The sequence below is a fragment of the Vombatus ursinus genome, unplaced genomic scaffold (assembly GCF_900497805.2).
Source record: "Vombatus ursinus unplaced genomic scaffold, bare-nosed wombat genome assembly UNPS02006874.1, whole genome shotgun sequence".
Taxonomy (NCBI): Eukaryota; Metazoa; Chordata; class Mammalia; order Diprotodontia; family Vombatidae; genus Vombatus; species Vombatus ursinus.
Genome location: NW_020946652.1, coordinates 326,465 through 345,521, shown reverse-complemented (window position 1 = coordinate 345,521; position 19,057 = coordinate 326,465).

The following is a 19,057-nucleotide window of genomic DNA, read 5'->3' as shown; positions in this document are numbered from 1 at the left end:
TCCATCCATCCATCCATCCATCCATCCATCCACCCATCCAACCACTTGTCCATCCTTCCATCCACCCATCCATCCATCCACCCACACACCCATCCACCAACCCATCTACCTATCAATCCATTCATCGGGTCAGTATCCTAGGAAATAATACATCCTCTCAAACATGTCTTTCACCTCTTCTGAAGCAGAGCCCAGGGAGTAGGGGGAGGGGAGGAAAGGAAAGTATCTCAGTATAAGCTCAGTTTCACTTCCTATCCCAGCCAGAGAGAGTCATTATATAAATATATGTGTAAGCATCTGCTCTTCTTATCTGGCTTCTCGCTATTACTGCGCCCACCCAAGATGCCTGGGCGAAAGGGGCCTGCAGGCAATTCACTTTCCTCTGGCTCCAGCACCCCTCTCACAGGGCTGACCAGGTGGGCGCCAAAGGCTGAAATGAATCAGGAGCTTTCTTGGGGGCTCCCACCAGCCATGCCCAGTCACACTCTGTTGAGCCGGCGACAGGCTTGACTGCCCATGGCTGTCAGCCCATGGTAATCAAATTCAACCTCTTTCCTCCATATTGTGACAGACAAACCCACATCAGCCCACCAAGGTAGGCAAGACAGCTCAGGTGGGGAGGTACAGCCACTACATCCTGGTGGGGCTCCTGGCATGAACCTGGGGGTAGGTTGTGGTATTTTTCCCCCAAATGATAATACCTGGAACCTTTTGGAAATGGGGAAGCACCATTAGGGAGGTCAGATGTATTTTCAGGGTCCCATAACTCATCAAAGGGAATTCTGGGATCCTGATGTGAGTGCGTGCGTGTGTGTGTGTGTGTGTGTGTGTGTGTGTGTGTGTGTGTGTGTGTTGGGAGGGGTTGTTGGGAATTCATAGCTAAAGGCCAACTAGTCTAACCTCATTTTACTGATTTGGAAACTGCAGCCCAGACTAGTGACTTGTCTAAGGTAATACAGGCAGCAAATATCAGACATGGGATCTGAACCCAAATTTAGATTTTAGAGCCCATTTTCTTTCTAGCACTTTGGGCTACACATTATGATATGAAACTTACAGAAGTGTGTGAGGTAGGTAGTAGAAATGTTATTATCCCCATTTTTACAGGTGAAAAAACTGAAGCTCAGAGATAAGCAAAGTGACTTGCCCACATCTAAGTCTTCTGACTCCAAATGCAGGGTTCTGGTGATGCCTCATATACCTGATGCACCAGTCCAATCAATGTATTGAAAATAGCAGCTCTATTGAATGTCAGTTATTATTTCTCAGGCTTGGCTCCTGAAGGAAAGCAAGGTACAAGTACTCTCATTTCCAGCATTATTATCTATGACCCCATTGTCCTATGGCCTGAATTCAAATCCTGGGCTCGGTTTCTTACTCCCTGTGGAACCTTGGGCAAGTCACTTCTGGGCTGCAGTCTCCTCTTCTCTTCCTCCTCAATATGGGCATTAAGCACTGGAGCGATTCCGACCATCCTGACCAGGTCAGCATAACCTTCTAACTAGACGTTGTAAAAGGGAGTCTTCTTCTAGGTCAGAAATGAATTGAGCTCCATGGTCATTGACGTCTCTTTCAACTCTGAAATTTGGTGATTCTCTGTAGCTTAAGCAGCTATAGGGCTAGGACCTGGCCTTTGAGCTAGGATGAAATCCAAGATCCTAGCTCTTTTTCATTTCATTAATTAATTAATTAATTCATTCATTCATTCATGTTTGTTCACCAAAAATCAGTTGAGTGCCCACTACATTCAAGGCACTGTGCTGGTACGATAAAAGAGACAACATTAAATAGGACAACAGTCTTGACCCTCAAAGAACTTATGATCAATTAATCAGTCAATCAATATGCATTTATTAAGCACCTACTATGTGACAGGCTCTAATGATAGACAAAAATTAAAGTAGTTCTGACTTTGAAAGAACTTACAGTCTAGTCAGAGAGAAGCAACATGTTTGGATCTAATCAGTTTGGAGCATGAAATATCATGAGATCACCAGTTTGGATGTGGGAGGGATGGTGAAGAGTCCAGGATGACTCCTAGGTTAGGAGCCTCAGGGGCTGGGAGGACGGTGCTGTCCTCTACAGTAATAGCATACATAAGTGGGCAGGAGTGGGGAGAGTTTGGGGAGCAGGTAATGAATTCAGTTTTGGACATGAGGTTGGACAGAGAAGTTGGAGCAGGTAGATCTGAGAATCATCAGCATAGAGATGGTCATTAAATCCATGAGAGTTCATGAGGTCACCAAGAGAAGTAGTCTAGAGAGAGGAGAAAAGAGGGCTCAGGACAGAGCCCTGAAGGACACATATCATGAGAGGGTGGGCTCTGGAGGAGGATCCAGCCAAGGAGATCGAAAAAGAGTGGTCAGAGAAGTAGGAAGAAAACTGGAAAAGTATGGTGTCCCCAAAACCTAGAAACCTAGTATCAAAATGGTGTGAGTAATTAACAGCATCCAATGCTGCCGAGAAGTCAAGGAGAATGAAAACTGAGAAAAGCCCATTGGATTTGGTAACTAAGAGATCAGTGGTCACTTTGGAGAGAGCAGTTTAGGTGGAATGAGGCCTGAAGCGAGATCGTGCGGTGTTAAGAAGAGAGTGAGAGGAGAGACAGTGGAGGCTCCCATTGAAGATGGCCTTTTTGAGGAACTTAGCTGCAAAGGGATACAGGCCAATAGTAGGGCTGCAGGGATCGAGTGGGGATGAGAGATATGGGTATGTTTATAGGCAGTTGGGAATAAGCCAGAATACAAGAAGAGGCTGAAAATAAGTGACAAAGTGGGGATGCAGAGGAGGCAATCTGCTAGAGCAGACAGGATGGAATGGGGTCACTTGAAGAAGTAGAGATTAGCCTTGGTCAGGAGTGAGACCACTTCGCTATGTGAGATCACTTCACTATGTGAGATATGGGAGAAGGAGGAGAGAGGGGCAGAAGAAGAAGAGGAAAAGAGAAGAGGGAATTCATGGCAAATGGATTCATTTTTTTCTGTAAATTATGAGGCAAGGTTCTAAGTTCAGAGGGCTGGGGGAGGGCGAGCCATGGAAAGTTTGAGGAGAAATGGGAAGGTTTGGAAGAGCCTCAGTGGAGAATGACAGAGTGAGCTAATTAGGGAAGGGCAAAAGGATTGCCTCACAGCAGTGAGGGCCCACTGAGGTCATGTAACATAAATGTATAGAGGACTCAGTCAGAATGGTTGCATGATTTACTCCACATTCAATCAGAAACACATATGGAGGAGTGAAGGTGGTGAAAGTTGGGGGTGATCTACTCCCTTTATAATCTGGCTCAAGATTACAGGATTGCATGGTTGCTAAGGCCCCTTCCAGCTCTGAAAAACTTATTGTTTTGTGTTTCCACCTTCCCAGCTGTCTCTCCAACTATATGAGCCCACACTGTTGTCCCTAACCAAGTCATTATTCCCTGGACTTGTCATTTCCTTTCCAGGTCTCCTAAGCCATGTCTGTGCCTCCTTCCTTTCCCTTTCCCTTCTCCTTCCAAGCTTAGCTCACATCCTGCCCCTGATGAGATCTTCCCTGAAACTCTATGTAGAAGTCAGTGCCTCAGGTGGCTGATGGTCCTTTTCTTGAACCTCTTCCTACCTATGCTGCATTCTCATTTTCATTATGGTTATTCTTACTCCTCCCTTTTCCATTTACTAGATGATAAACCCCTTGGGAGCAGGGACTGTGTCTCATTCAGTTTTATGCCCATTGATACTTAAAACTGTTCTCTGTAGCCAGGAAGTACTTAACTAATGTTTGATCCACTGTTAGAGAAGACCCAGCTGTTGTCCTCTCAAAGCTCAAGAAGTTATAAAGGCTGATTTTTCTTTCCTCTACTTCTTCCATCACTGATTTAGATTTTGTGTTAGAAGATGAAAGAGGTGGGGCTTCTCGGACCAGATCTTGCAGCAGATCAGCTGATTGCTTAGAATCACAGTATTTCAGTGTGAGAAGAGACTTTGGTGGCCACATAGCCAAACTGTCCCCTCTATAACAGACAGGACAAGGGTCATCTAGCCTGTGCTGAAGGCATGAGCTCTTGTGCTTAAAGACCTCCAGTGAGAGGAAACCCACTGCACCTGGAGGCAGCCCTCTGCACTATGAGAAAGCTTGCGTTGGTGGTGGATAATCAAGTCTAAACGTCTTTGAAACCTCTACCAATAATTCCTTCTTCTGTCCCCTGGGACCAAGCAGAGAAAGTCTGTTCCCTCTTTCCCTTGATAGCAGGTCCCCTCCCCCACCTCATTCTTCTCAACACTAAACATTCCCAGATCTTTCAATATGATTCTCAAGTTGTACTTCTGCTGAGCATTGCCTTACTCATAGGTTAGGAACTCTGTTTCTTTTTATCTCTCTTTGTCTCCCTCTCCCCTTCCTTCCCCTCCCTCCCTCCCTTCCTTCCTTCCTTCTTTCCTTCCTTCCTTTCTTCCTCCCTTCCTCTCTTTATAACATCTCTGATGTTATGGTCATCCCAGATTGACTTAAAACTCTCCAGGGAAAGGGAACCCACTTCTACATTGAGAATATCAGGGTTGGATTTAGGGTGCAATTGGAGTCCTGAGCTGTCTATACCTCCTCTTTCTCTTGTTCTCAGCCCTTAGTCAGGCAGTTGGCTTATGCAGAGGTCTGCTCTCATCCTTTCCTATCCCACCCCCGCCCCCACCACTGCTCTATTGGGTGATATGTGCTTCATTCACTCTTTCAACAAATAATTAGTGAACATGGACAGCGCTGATAATTTTACAGTTACAGGGATGGACTCCCTAAGGGACTTCCAGTCTAGTGGGAAGACATTATAAAAGGAAACATTGAATGGCAGTAGATTTTAATAGTGAACTCTGGTGAATTTGTGAACTTGTCGATGCCTTCTAGGGACGTATTCCTTCTGGACAGAACAATGCCCACAGCATCACAGTCCTGGGACTTCAGAGCTGTCAGGAATCTCAGGGCCATTTTGTTCTACCCCTACTGCAACAAGCATCCCCATTCCAATAAAAGCATCCATCAAACTTGCACTTGAAGATCTGAGCTAATTAACAAGACAAGACCATACAAGAGGAAGTGTTGATGTTATGGAAAGAGTTTTAGGCAGTGGGGGACCTGGTTCAAGTCATAATTTTGCCACTTGCTAGCTCTATGCCCTGAGACAAGTGAGCTCACCATTTTGTACCTTAGATTCTTCATGTGCAAAATGAAGGTATTGGGTTAGATGGTCCTTTGGGTCCCTTTCAAGTCAAATACCATCTTGTTCCAAGAGATGTCACCAATCAGAATGTAATTAAGTGACAAATGAGTGTCATAACACCCAGCAGGTGCTACAAGTATACAAGACTTCTGCATGAGGATTGGAAAGAATTCTTGGATGCTGCATGAATCAGGTGCGTCCCAGGCTGGACTGGGCTGGGGCCAGTGCAAACCAGCTCCAAGAACTGATGATTAAAGTTTCAGCATGAGCATTTACACCCCAGAAATCAGCTAATTCTATAAATAGGGGTTTGGTTTATTGTTTTGTTGATTTTCTAGGCTTAAGAAAGTGACAGACAAAATGTTCCTACTGAATATTAAACTTAAAAGTGTGGGTACATGTTATTTCTCAGAGAGCTGGTTGTTAAACATTTACTGGCATGCCCCATATCTTAAAGAATGAGTTTAAAAATTAGCTGGTGGAAAGAAGGAGAAGATAGAATATTATAAGTTAGAGAAAGGGATAAAGAAGTTGGGGGGAGGGGCAATAAGAATTCCCTTGTATTTTGACGGACAGTAGATCAGATACATTAGATAGGGGTCAGTGGGAGATTAGTTTGGAAAGCTTGTCTGGCACCAAACTGAAGAAGGCTTTGAATGTCAGGCTAAGAAGTCTGGGTTTCCTATGATGGTTCATGCTTTATGTAATGCGGAAGCTTTTGGGTGAAGTGAAGGACATGATAATGTTCAGAGGATCATGGATTAAAGGCTGGAAGGGTCCTCAGAGGTCATCTGTTTCAAGTGCCTCACTTTACAGATTAGGGCACTGAGACCCAAAAGACTTTGCTGAACTCACATAGGTAGTTAGTGACAAACTTGGCATGTGGATGTGGATTCTTTGTCTCCAAATCCAGTACTCCTTTCTACTGCCCCATGAGGTCTCACTCTTATGACCAATATTTTAGGTGACCCAATGGAGAGTCACTTGGTTGGAGTCAGTAGGCTTTGGAATATTTCCAGTGTCCATTTTTGCTCAAGAAAAAGCCTAAAAAATGGTCAGGATCTGTGATTGCCTCAAGGGAGAAAGGAGCTCCTTCCACCAATGCACAGCTCAACAACCTACAATAACTTAGTAAATAAATCTTCCACTGTTGTTTGGGGCTCAGAAGGAGGGAGTGGCTCACCCTTGGTCACCCAGTGGGGGAAATGAAAACTAATATCCTCCTGCCTCTGAGTCTACCCACTGTACCCCACTGCCTCTCAAGTCTCAGAGAGAGAGAGAAGATTTCAACCAAGAAATGTAAGATCGGAAAAGGAGTGGGCTGGCCATGTTGCAAGAGGAAGGGGTAACAGATGGACAACCCAAGTGTTGTTGGTACCCAAGAAATGTAAGAAGCTGTAGAGGAAGTCAGGCCTCCAGCATGGAGGATTGATGGGAGAACATGAACAGAAATCATACTGGACAGGAGGATATGGAGGCCTGGCAATTTGCTCTGATGGGGGGAAGGACACATCCATGAGATCAAAGGTCCCCTGACGTGTTGAAGAATTAATCTAGTGAACTGGGAGGAATCTCACATCCCTGGAGCATTTCCATTGTTATGCTCTGCGGGATGGGTTAAAGGAAGCTAGCCACAAGGAAAGTGTATCACCCAATGTTGATTTGATTTGAAAATCTAAAGGCAAATGTATTTATAGTCCAAGCTAGTCAATAACACATTTTCGGCATTTATGCCTCCTGTCTACAGAAGCATGTGCAATGTGTTCTGGGCTCAGCCAAGGCATTTGGTTCCTCTTCCTGCCCCTCTCTCCAAGACGCCAGCCAATCCCGTTCAGTGTCCAGAGATGGGCTGCCAGGGGCCTGGGAAATCTCTGGCACGTGGATGATGAAGAGGGAGAGTAAAAGCTTTCTTCAGAGCCCAGGCCAAGTTTTAGTTGGTTCTGACCAAACCCAGGACACTTTGCTTCATCTTCATTTAAGACAGAAAATTTCCCCCATCTATACATCTTGTCCTGGTAGTCATTTCTGTGGAGCTAAAGAACTCTGACAGTGCCTTGGACAAATTCAGGGGCGATGTTGCAGAATTCTTAGAGTTCTGGCTGTGGAATCAGAAGACCTGAGTTCAGATTCCACCTTTGACATTTACTATATTGACCAGGAGAAATCACTTAACCTTTATGTAAAATGGGCACAATTTCTCTCTGTAGCTCCTGGCTCCAAAGAGCTCACAGTATATTGGGGAAATAGCATATACACGTGTAAATGCATACAAAGTCAAAAGAAGGCAATTGAGGATGTTGTGGGGGTGACCAGCTAGGGGCATCAGGAAAGACCTAATGCAGGATGGGGTGTTTGAGCTGAGCTTGGGAGGAAGCGAGGGGTTCTAGGAAGCAGGGGGAAGGAGAAGGATGTGCCAGACAGAGGGACAGCCTGGGCAAAGATACAGAACAGGGAGATGGAGAAGGTAAACAAAATCCTAGGCTCATCAACCTGGAGCCGGAAGCAGGGGGCTAGGCGGGAACCAACTCAAACCTGATTGTTAAATGTTCAGTGCGGGCATATTTACACCTCAGAAATGGTGAAAAATAAAGCCTCGATTTATTGTTGATTTTTTTCACTTAGTAAAAGTATGTTGGGTGTACGTTTTTTCTTTCTCTCTGGAGAGCTGGTTGTTAAACATTTACCAGAACCCCCCTGGCTACAAGAGACCCTCAGAGGCCATCCAGTTGTAGGATCCTATAGTCAGAGTTACAGGGAACCTTAAAGGTTAATTGGGTCCAATTCTCTCCTTTTACAATTGAGGGAATTGAGGCCCATAGGGTTTAAATGACTTGCTTCATTGCTTTCCACAACCTGGCAGAGAGTAGGAGCTCTATCCAACCACGTTGAGTTGAGTCAACGGGCCAGGCCCTACACAGTCATGGTCCGCCAAGAGCACGGACCTGGCCTACAGAAATGATGGTTCACTCTTGAACCAGGAAGAAGCACCAGGGCGTGGAGGAAAGGCCTTCCAGTCCCACACCATCCCATAGACTTGTTTGGTAATTCCCGCGCTGAGAACAAGGCTCTTTCCTTACTCAAGAACCTTCAGAGGCTTCCTATGGCCTCTAGGGTAAGATGCCAACTTCTCGGCTTGGCATTTAAAGCCAGCCATCATGATCTATCTGGCTTATTTCATGGCACTCTTCTTCTTTGTGCCTCCGATGTTTCAGCCAGACTCTGCTTCCTGTTCTCTGACCTTGACCTCCCGTCTCCCACCTCCCTGTCTTTGCATAAGCTGTCCCCTATGCCAGAATGCAGTGCCTCCTGACCACAGCCTTTTAGGATCCCCAACTTTGCTCACGATTGGACTCAGGTGATGCCTCCTGTGGGAAACATTAACCCAGTTGTTAGAGAATGTTCTCCCCACTCAAATTATTGTTAAATTCTTGTGAATAAATGAAAAAAATCATTTATTACAAGCTCATTATATACTAAGCACTGTGTTTTGTGCTGAAGATTCAATTACAGCTATGAGGCCATGCCTGCCCTCCAGGATCTTACATTCTAGTAGGGGATGGTGGCCAAGGATGGGAGCTATATTGGGATGGTTGATCTGGGGCTGACAACAGCAAACAGCAACTAACGTTTATAAAGTGCTACACAGGGTTGGTGCAGGGAGCTGTAGTTGTCCATTTACATGTTGTGTTTCACTAGTAAAATGTAAACTTCCTGAGGGAAGGGGTGCCGTATCTTTTTGTTCGTTTGTCCGCAGTGTCAGTCCCCATTACACAGATGCTAAATGAATGCTTGCTGTATTGAATCTCAAGACTGAATGGTTACAAGCCTGGTCTTTGCTGATCATTCACACCAGACTGCAATTGGGATCTCCGTGGAGAATTTGAACTCAGAACCTCCTAGCCTGCAAACAAGTTGCCAGCCTTCCCCCACCCTTCCCCATAGCCCCAGGTATTCTTTGTACTTTCAGAAGCTCTACTCCACCCAGCAGCAGCAGGACACCAACCATGTAACAGCTGGAAACCCAGGAGCAGTGTTCGCTGCCTCAGCAATACCACCTCCAGATGTTCCATGGAGTTTTGAGGTGAAAGAGAGGAGAGAACAGAGATGGGGGCCAGCCTTGCGGGGCATGTGCATGTGAGTTTGCATGTGTGTGAGTGTGTGTCTGTGTGTACGTGTGTGAGTGTGTGCATGTGAGTGTCTCTGTGTGTGTGCATGTGTGAGTGTGTGTGTATGTGTGTGTGTGTGTGTGTGTGTGAGAGAGAGAGAGAGAGAGAGAGAGAGAGAGAGAGAGCGCTCCGTGGGCACACCCACACACGCTGGAGAGAGGCTACTGGGCTTCCACCCGGAGGATGAGCAGCCCTCAGCCACAAGACAAATGCTTCCACATCTCTTTTTCTTTGTTCCTTTTTTCTCTTTGAAAAAGTTTGGGGCTCTTCCTTCTAAAGCAAACAGCCAAGTTTTCCTAGGATCCCCCATACAGGATGGCTTTTACAAACACATACACCAACTTTTTTAATAAGTAGGACTCGCGTTGGGGTATGAGGTCTGACCTTTTCATAGGAAAAAAACATTCATAACCAGAGCCTACATATAGCAGGCTGCAGACTGGAGTCCACCAAGATGTAGGTCATATGACTTGTGTGTGTGTGTGTGAGTATCAGGTAGGAGTAGGGAGGCAGCAGGCACCTTGAAAGTCGTGCAATATTGTACTGCCTTCTTCAGACTCTTTGTCTTCATGTTCACTGAACCACAATTTTAAAAGGATTTTTTTTAAGGTGATCTTTATGCTGCAGGTAGAGCCTTGATAGTGCTTTTCTTAAAGAGGTACAAGACAGTCCAAGACTGGATTGCTTCTCTGTAGAAAAGTGAAGTTGAGATTGTTTGACTTGCAGCACTAGGCAGTCAGGGAGACCCAGGCTCAATCTCGTCTTGACTACTCTGTGGGCTGGTCACTTGACTACTCCGTGCCTCAAATTTCTCATGTACAAAATAGAGACACTAACAGTACCTGCCAGACAGGGGTGATTGTAGGGACCAAATGACATCATGTCAGTGAGGTGTTTTGCAAATCTTGGAAAGTTATCCCAAGCTTGGCTTCTATTATTGTGATTTGGGAAACAATGAGAAACATAGCTGCTGCCCGCCAGTGGGATGTTGGGATCTCATGGACACACACACACACACACACACACACAATTTTTTAGACCTTAATCCTTTTGTGTGTGTGTGTGTATGTGTGCGCGTGTTTGGAACAAGTTGTTCCATGGGAGAGAAGAAACTTTTAGCTACTTTAGATAAGCTATCTACTAATGATAGAAATGTCCCTCTATACATGTAACTTCTTCCTTCCTTCCTTCTTTTTCTTTTTTTCTTCCTTCCTTCCTTCCCTCCTTTCTTTCTTTCTTTCTTTCTTTCTTTCTTTCTTTCTTTCTTTCTTTCTTTCTTTCTTTCTTTCTTTCTCTCTCTCTCTCTCTCTCTCTCTCTCTCTCTCTCTCTCTCTTTCTTTCATCTTTCTTTCATCTTTCTTCTTCAAAGGACAAGAAGCAACCCTATAAATCTTCCATACCCCACCTGTCAATGCACTTATGAATGAATAAATCCAATTGAAAATAGCCTTTGGATTCTCTGGATCTTTAGCTACCCTATAGATCCAATCATATGAATCAGGACCCTGTTCTTAACCTAGAAGCTATGAACATTTTTCTTTTTTTTTTTTTTTACTTTTCTTTTTCTTTTTTTTTCTTTTTTGGCTAGGCAATGGGGTTAAGTGACTTGTCCAAGGTCACACAGCTAGTAAGTGTTATGTGTCTGAGGCTGGATTTGAACTCAGGTCCTCCTGAATCCAGGGCCAGTGCTCTATCCACTGCACCACCTAGCTGCCACTGCTATGAACATTTTTAAAAAATAGTTTGGTCACTGTATTTCAATATAATTGGTTTTTTTTTGTAATGTATTTATAATTTAAACACCTAAAACATGATTCTAAGAAGGGGTCCATCAGCTCTACTAGACTTCTGTAGGGTCTATGACACTAAAAAGATTAAGAGCCACCAATCTTCAATATATTCAGCTCAACAATCATTAATGAGTCATCTGCTATGGGCCAGTCACTGATAACATGAATATAGCCACTGCCTTCAGAGAGCTTCCATTCTACTCAGCAGGAAGGAGGAAAGACCTCATGAAGACTGATCAGTAAATACCAAACATATTAAAAAGGCTTCTTAAGTCAGTGCTTGGGTGATCCTGTAAGAAACACCACCTGAGCTGCCTCTTATAGGTGACTGGGAGCTCCAAGAGGCAGAGGCCAGAGAGGAAAGGAAATCAGCCTGTGCGAAGGTCCAGAAACTCACCAAGAGACCAGTTTGGCTGGAAAGTGCAGTGTGTAGAGGAATCATGTGTACCATAATGAGGTTGGACTTCTTCCTAGCCCAGGCTAGCCCTTTGCATATCTTCGTTTCTCATCAGGAGGCAATCCAGACTTTTCTATCATGCCCCTGGGCTGGGGCCCTCCCTCTCTCCCTCCTGCTCCCTTCCTTTGAAGCCTCCTTTTATGTGTGGTCTTTCTACTCCCCCACCTTAGAATATAAACTCCTTGAAGGCAGGAACTGTTTTTCATTTTTGCATGTGTTAGTATTCCCAGTGCTTAGCACATCATAAGTGCTTAATAAATGCTTGTTGACTGAATGATTCGCCAGTTCTTGGGACCCTTCGCCATCCCAATGCCTTCCTCTAGACACTCCAGATTATCAATGTCTTTCCTAAACATGTCATCCAGAAGTGAACCCTGTTAAGTTCCCGTAGAGGGCTGACCGGGTCAGAGAGCAGTGGAACTTCTGTCTCATTTTCTCATGGAAGGTATACCTCCCTTTCTTCAGTCCAAGATTACATTACTTTTCTTGTCTACCATATCATACTGTTGATTTATTCAGCTGATATTCTGAGATCTTTTTCTTTTTTTCTTTCAGACAAACTGTCCAACTTGCACTGTCCAATATTGCCTCCTCCTTTGTCCTGATGAGGCTGATTTTCTGAATCTAAGTGAAACATGTTTCCCTTTTATCCCCATTAAATGCCTTCATATTAGATTCAGCTCAGTGTTTTAAACTGTCCATATGCTTTTGGATCCCAACTGACAGTGGATTAGCCGCTCCTGACACCTTCATGCCACCGGCAGACATCTAATCTCAACATTTTATACATGATGAAACTCAGGCCCAAGGTAATGTAGCTTGCTGTTGGCAGAACCGGGTTTGGAACCCAGGTCCTCCAATTCCACTTCCCACTTTGGGTCTGATGGACCCCACAGCCTTGAGTTTGTGGCCTTTTCCCAATTTCCAAGTTTCTTGAAGAGCACCATGGCAACACCAGAGTATCTTCAGTAGCTGTGGACGTGGACTAAAGAATTCCAAATGGATGGAAGCCAGAGTAGCCTGATCTTGGCTGTCATTTTGTCTTTGGTCTCTTTATTTATTCCTGGTGACGATGGATGGTGACTCATGTTCTTTCTTCAACCAACTGATTTATCCTCCCATGACTTGGTAGCACATTACATTTAGTATGGAGACCCTTATCTCCCTCTCCTAAAACTGGAACTCCCTCGAATTTGAAGACCGAAGCCAAGTGTATGGGAGGGTAACATGGCAGAATTACAGGTACCCAGGGCATCGACTTCCAACTTAGACCTAAGCCTTTGCTAAATGGCACTGCTATATTTGGGGAGAAGAGAGGTTGGTTTCATAGAGGCTTGGAGCCATCGATGGAAGGGGCTTTGGAAAATAGCTAGTCTGACCTCTTAATTTTACAGATGTGGAAAGCAAAGTAAATTATCTAAAGTCATCCAGGTAGTTAGCTGTATCTGGGATTTGGGTCGTGGGACATCAAATTCAGTGTTCTTTCCTCTCTACTGATGGACTCTGCTACATTATACCAGTGCTCAATCTCAATTAAGGAGCCTTTATCAAGCACCCGCTGTATGCAGAAAGGAAGCCACAGTTTGCGTGCAACAATCAGAGACAGCCCAGTCTTTGCCCTCATGGAACTTAGAGCCCAGCAGAGATGTGTGCACAAGCACAAATGGATAAAATACAAACGAGCAGCAAGTGGCAAACAGCAAAGTTCAAACTAACTGCTGGGTAAGGCCGTAGGAGGGAAGGTTGAGGATGGTAAAGGGAGAGGGGAGAGGGACCTTGGAGTTGGGTATGGAGGGCCAAGCAGGTCTCCACCCTCGTTGTAATAGAATCTAGGTAACTTCAAGGGAAAGGGGGAATTTAGGAGGTTGAGGGGAGTCTATAGGGCCAAGAAAATAAAAAAAATGGGTTGTTGTGTTTTGCGTTGCACAGATAGATATCTCGCCCTCCAGGCAGTGTTGACTATAGAGAAATGACTTGGATATTTCTGTGAACATACTCCCAACCTAACTCAAAGAAACTCAGGCAGCCCTGGCTCATTCTTGGATCCTGAGTGGTAATATTCTCCAAGCTTCTTTCCCGGGGACTCCAAATAGGGGCCCCAAGCAGAAAGGCAGGCAGACCTAGAGATGTCCTGGGTGCTTGTGTGTGAGAGCTGTGCACAAATTTCAAATGGGTGTGCACACACTCACACGCATTCACACAATTCCTGGCCCTCCTCTCTGAAAAGAACTGGAGTATTTATCAAAAGTCCAGCGTAGGAGTCTTTCAAAGGATTTTTGGAAACTGATGTTTTTTTTCAGAGATAGTTGACTTCCTTAGGGGTGTAGGGAAAGGAACTCAGGCTGAAATCTTTCAGTCAGGACATGAGGCTCCCCTCCCCAAACAAACAATTTGTTTGTTTTATGAAAAAAGCACCATCACTTCTGGAATGTGGAAATGATCTGTCTCGGGAAAATGAATGGCTATAGAAGGCAGTATGGACCAGATGAGTTGAGACCCAACTTGCTTGAGATGTACTACAGCCAGGAGACTCTTTCAGAGTAGCCTTTCCTCTTAAAATGAACAATTTCTCACCTTCACTTCACCCTCCCCCAACCTCACCCTGTCACAGTCACAGGAAGGCTGGTAACCCTGTGTCACACCATTTTTAAGGGGATTGCAGAGCGTGATCTTGCCCCTAATTGTCATAATGGTTCACCTGTATCATTCTTTGTCATTTCTGTCAACAAGGTAGGCGTTTTTCACTGGTTTTCCAGTGGGGTAATGGGATGTGTTTGTCCCCATGAACACTCACTCACTTGGACATTCAGTTCAACCAGAGCATAAGATCCTTGAGAACAAAGTCTATTTCTTTCTCTTTTCTTTCCATTCTTTTTTTTTCTTTTTTCTTTTTTGTCTTTGATCTCCGTCACTGAAAACAGCACAGGCACCAACGGAGTACTTTATGTAAAGGGGCACTGAATTTAATTCTACTGAATTATGCGTGGGCCCCCTGTGGCAGAAAGCATGCACAAACCATGACCTTGGCCAAGACTGCCATGTCAGGATGAATCAACAATGCAATTAGGCTGGATTCCATGATCTCAAGTGGCATGAAAGAGGCCTAACTTCCAGGAATAAGGTGATGACTGTCCTCCTTTCCTCTGCCAGGTCAGGCCACAGTGGGAGAATTGGACTAAGGTCTGCCTGGTATTTAAAGCCCGTCACAGTCTGGGTCCTACCTGCCTTCCTAGCCTTCTTACCCATGACGTTCTTTCACGTTCTCTCTGGTCTAGACAAACTGGCCTCTTTATTGTTTCTCAAGTGTGATTCTCCATCTCCTACCCTGGTGCCTTTGTATAGGCTGTGTCCCATGCCTGACATGACCTCTCTCCTTGTCTTCACTTTTAGAATCCTCAGTTCCCTTCAAAACTTAGACCAAGCCCTAGCTCCTAGAGAAGAACTTTCTTGATTCTCCTTCGCCATCCGTTCGTGTCCAAGTTGCCTTAGGTACATTTGATAAATAAATTTCCATGCATAAGTGATCTCTCCCACAACAGACCATAATTTCCTAGAGATCAGGGACAATTTCATTTTTGTATTTTGGGTGTAGTGGCCCACACCTATAAAAACATTGCTACTGGGGAGACTGAGGCTGGCGGGTGGGTCTTTTGAATTCAGGAGTTCTCAGAAGCAGGAGAGTCAAAGTCAGACACCAGTAACACGAGCCCCTGGGAGCAGAGGGTCAAGAAGGGAAAATGGCCCAGGTTAGAAATAGAACAGGTTAGCATGTCTGAGCTGAGCAGCAGCGAGATGAGGCCCATGAGTGTCTGCTGCTTCTCCAACTTGGACAAGAAATTAAATGCTTAACAAGTGTCTCCTATGTGCCGGGTACTGTGCTAGGTGCTTACCAATACTATTTCATTTGATCCTCACAACAGCCCTCTGAGGTAGGTGCTATTATTGGCCCCATTTTATAGAGGAGAAAATTGAGGCAGACAGAGGTTAGGTGACTTGCCTAGGGTTACACAGCTTATAAGGGTCTGAGGCTGAATTTGAACTCAGGTCTTCCTAACTCCAGGCCCAGCAACCTATCCATTCAGCCATTCAGTCTCAAAAGAAAAGTCATTTTGTGTCCCAGCACCCGATGCAGTGCCTGACATGTAATAGGCATTTATCGCTGACTGATCGATTGGTGGATTGTTCCTGATGAAGCCGAGCACATCCAGGGCCAGGACACCAGTTTGGTGAAGGGTTTCAAACGCACGTCCTCTGAGGAGGATTAGGGGGAGGAAGCCGTATGTTTGGCTGAGAGAGGAGCCACCTGGCATGGAGGGGAAGCAGATGGCGGTCTTCAAGCATTTGAAGGCTGGCATGTGGAAGAAGGGATACACTAGTTCTACTGGGCCCCAGAATAGGCCTATTTAGGCTGGATATCGGGGGTATAGCAGCAACAATGACAAAAGCCCCCAACCTCCCAAACTTCCTAAGGATCAGAGCTGACCCAAAGTAGATTGAACTGGTTTGGGAAGTACTGAGCTCCCCGTTACTAGAGGATTTCAAGCACCAGATGGATGACCACTTGTCCAGGGACTGTGGTGAGGATTCTTCTGTGGCGTGGGATGGGAGTGCTCAGAGGAGGTCAGGTGAGTCTGTGAAGGTCCAGAGGACCAAAGTCCACACAAGCTTCTACGCTATCCCTAGTGTTTATTCCAAGCTTTCAAGGCAAGCAGAGTTGCCTACCAGGTTGGCCAAGGAAGGGCTAGAAAGTCATATTCATTGCATGTTGTGGCACTGTCTGGGTCTTTCCAGTGAAGAGGAAGAAGAATGAGAGCTCTTACCCCCCTCATCATGGAAACAATGAGCAAGGAGAGCCCAGTGCATTTGTCTGGCCAACCAAGTCGATGCCTCCCTTCCTGGGTTTCTGTAGCATGTGGCGCTCTGTGATCCACTGAGGCAAGCCCTGTGGGTAAGTTTGAAGTGAAAAGTGGTTGTCACCTAGGATAATAAACTGACCAGTAAAGATAACTGACTTTGTGCTGACTCTGGATGAGAGAACAGGGGACTGAGGCACTTCCAGCAGACTCCTGTGGTATGGCCAGGGCAGTGCTTTATGCTGTCCTGCTCTAGGGTCTTCACTGGCTCCCAACTGCCTCTAGCCTGACAAACAAAGTCAGCCTGGCATCTCAGGCACTTGGCAGGGTGGTTCCAGCACCCCCTTTCTAGCCTTATTTCCTATGCCTCCCCTTTCATGTCCTCTTGCCTTTCCCAGATATCCCTCTGCATTCTGCACACCCCCCCCACCTTATATTGGGCCAGGGCCCCTGTCTGGAATGACTCCCTCTACTCTCCTCCAATCAGAATTCTCCTCTTTCTTCAATGCCCATTGGTGGCCTCCTCCTTCCTGACATCTGCCCAGGACCAGTTGAGGGTTTTTTCATCCTTCAGTGTGTTTGTTGAATCTCATCTTTTGCTTTGAATTAGAAGGTTTGAATAAAGAGACAGACAGGGCTTCCATGCAATGGGTGTTGAAGTCTCAAGATCCAGGTCTGATTCTCAGTTCCACTATTATGACCTTTGACAAGCCCCCTGAGCCTCAGTTTCCCCATCTATAAAACAAGGGGATGGATGGGGAGGTCCCTTTTTGCTTTAAATCATGTGTCATGTTGTCTAGTGGGTTGTGGCAGGGATTCTTTCAGAATCATGAGATGGATGGGCTCAACCATCTCCTTTTCACAGTAGATCATTAGCTCTTCGGCCCCCCATCTTGGGTTAGTGTCTTCCTCCCAGCACACTGCCCCTCTCAGGAGACTGACACACTTGTTTTTGTGGAGTTTCCTTCCTCCTAAATTGTGCTCTCCGTAAAAGGCTGACTGAGCCAGTGGGTAGGTAGGGGTTAATGCTGTATGTGGATTACTTACTTCTTTCTTCTACACTGACATGCAAGATGGGCTTTGAAAATTGGATCAATTCTAATCCAAACATTCTGGAGAGCAATTTGGAATTATAAAACTGGGCAACTCTTTGACCCAGCAATACCTCTACTAGGTCTGTATCCCGAAGAGATCATAAAAAAGGGGAAAGAACCCATATGTACAAAAATATTTATAACAGCCCTTTTTGTGGTAGCAAAAAATTGGAAATTGAGGGGATGTGCATCAATTGCGGAATGTCTGTACAAGTTGTGGTATATGAATGTGATGGAATACTACTGTGAAATGATTAGAAGTCGTACTTCAGAAAAAACCTGGAAAGACTTACATGAACCGATGCTGAGTGAAATGAGCAGAACCAGTAGAACATTATACACAGTAACAGCAACATTGTGTGATGATCAACTTTGACAGATTTAGCTCTTCTCAGCAATACAATGATCTAAGACAATTTCGAAAGACTAATGATGGAAAATGCTCTCCACATCCAGAGAAAGAACTGTGGAGTCTGAATGCAGATCGAAGCATACTATTTTCACTTTTTTTCTTGTTGTTTTTTGTTTTTTTCTTTCTCATGGTTTTCCCCTTTTGCTTTGTTTCTTCTTTTACAACAAGACTATTGTGGAAATACGTTTAACATGATTGTACATGTATAACCTATATCAGATTGCTTGCTATTTTAGGGAGGGGGGAGGGAGAAGGGAGGAGGGGAGGGAGGGAGAAAAATTTGGAACTCAAAATCTCATTAAAAATGAATGCTGAAAACTTACATGTAATTGGAAAAAACTAAAATACTATCAAATGGGAAAATCGATTCAATTCAGCTCAATTCAATGAAGCAAGCATTTATTAAATGACCATCAATCATTCATCATTTATTAAGCACCTACAGTATACTGGTGATACAATTAAAAAAGGGAGATGGTTCCTGCCCTCAAACAATTGGCATTCTATTGAGGGAAAGAACATGAATGTATCTAAATGTATACACAAAGTACATAAATAACAGTCTGATTAGAAGGAGAAGGCACTGGCAGGTGGTGGGGGAGGGTATCAGGAAACACTTTGCCTATTCACAGAATTTCCGTGGTAGAAGGGATTTCTGCAGCCACGTAGTGTAAGCTGAACCCCTCCCCAGCCAAGAATTCCTCCTACCATATAATCTAGGGGCTAGCTACTCTTTTTTCCAAGACCTCCGGGAGACTCACTACCTGCTGTGGCAGCCTACTTTCAGTCAGACAGGAGAAGACACCCCGTCTGGAGGTGTCTGTTTTTTGGTGCTAAGGCTCTTTACCCGAAGACTGTAGGCACAAGCTGTTATTTCGGGAGATGATCAAAGGTTAATGTGCCTCTTTTACTTCTGACAGGATCATAGCACGCGGAGGGTCTACACTGGGAGGTGTTTTCCGTTGTTGGGAAGGGTTGATGCCGCCCCGTCCACACTTTCTCATCCTGGTAGCTATTTGTGACCAGGCTGGCCGGCTAGCCCAGAGATGCTGCCTCCGACAAGGACTAGCTGGTTGGCCTTTGGCCTGGGTTGACTGAGCCTG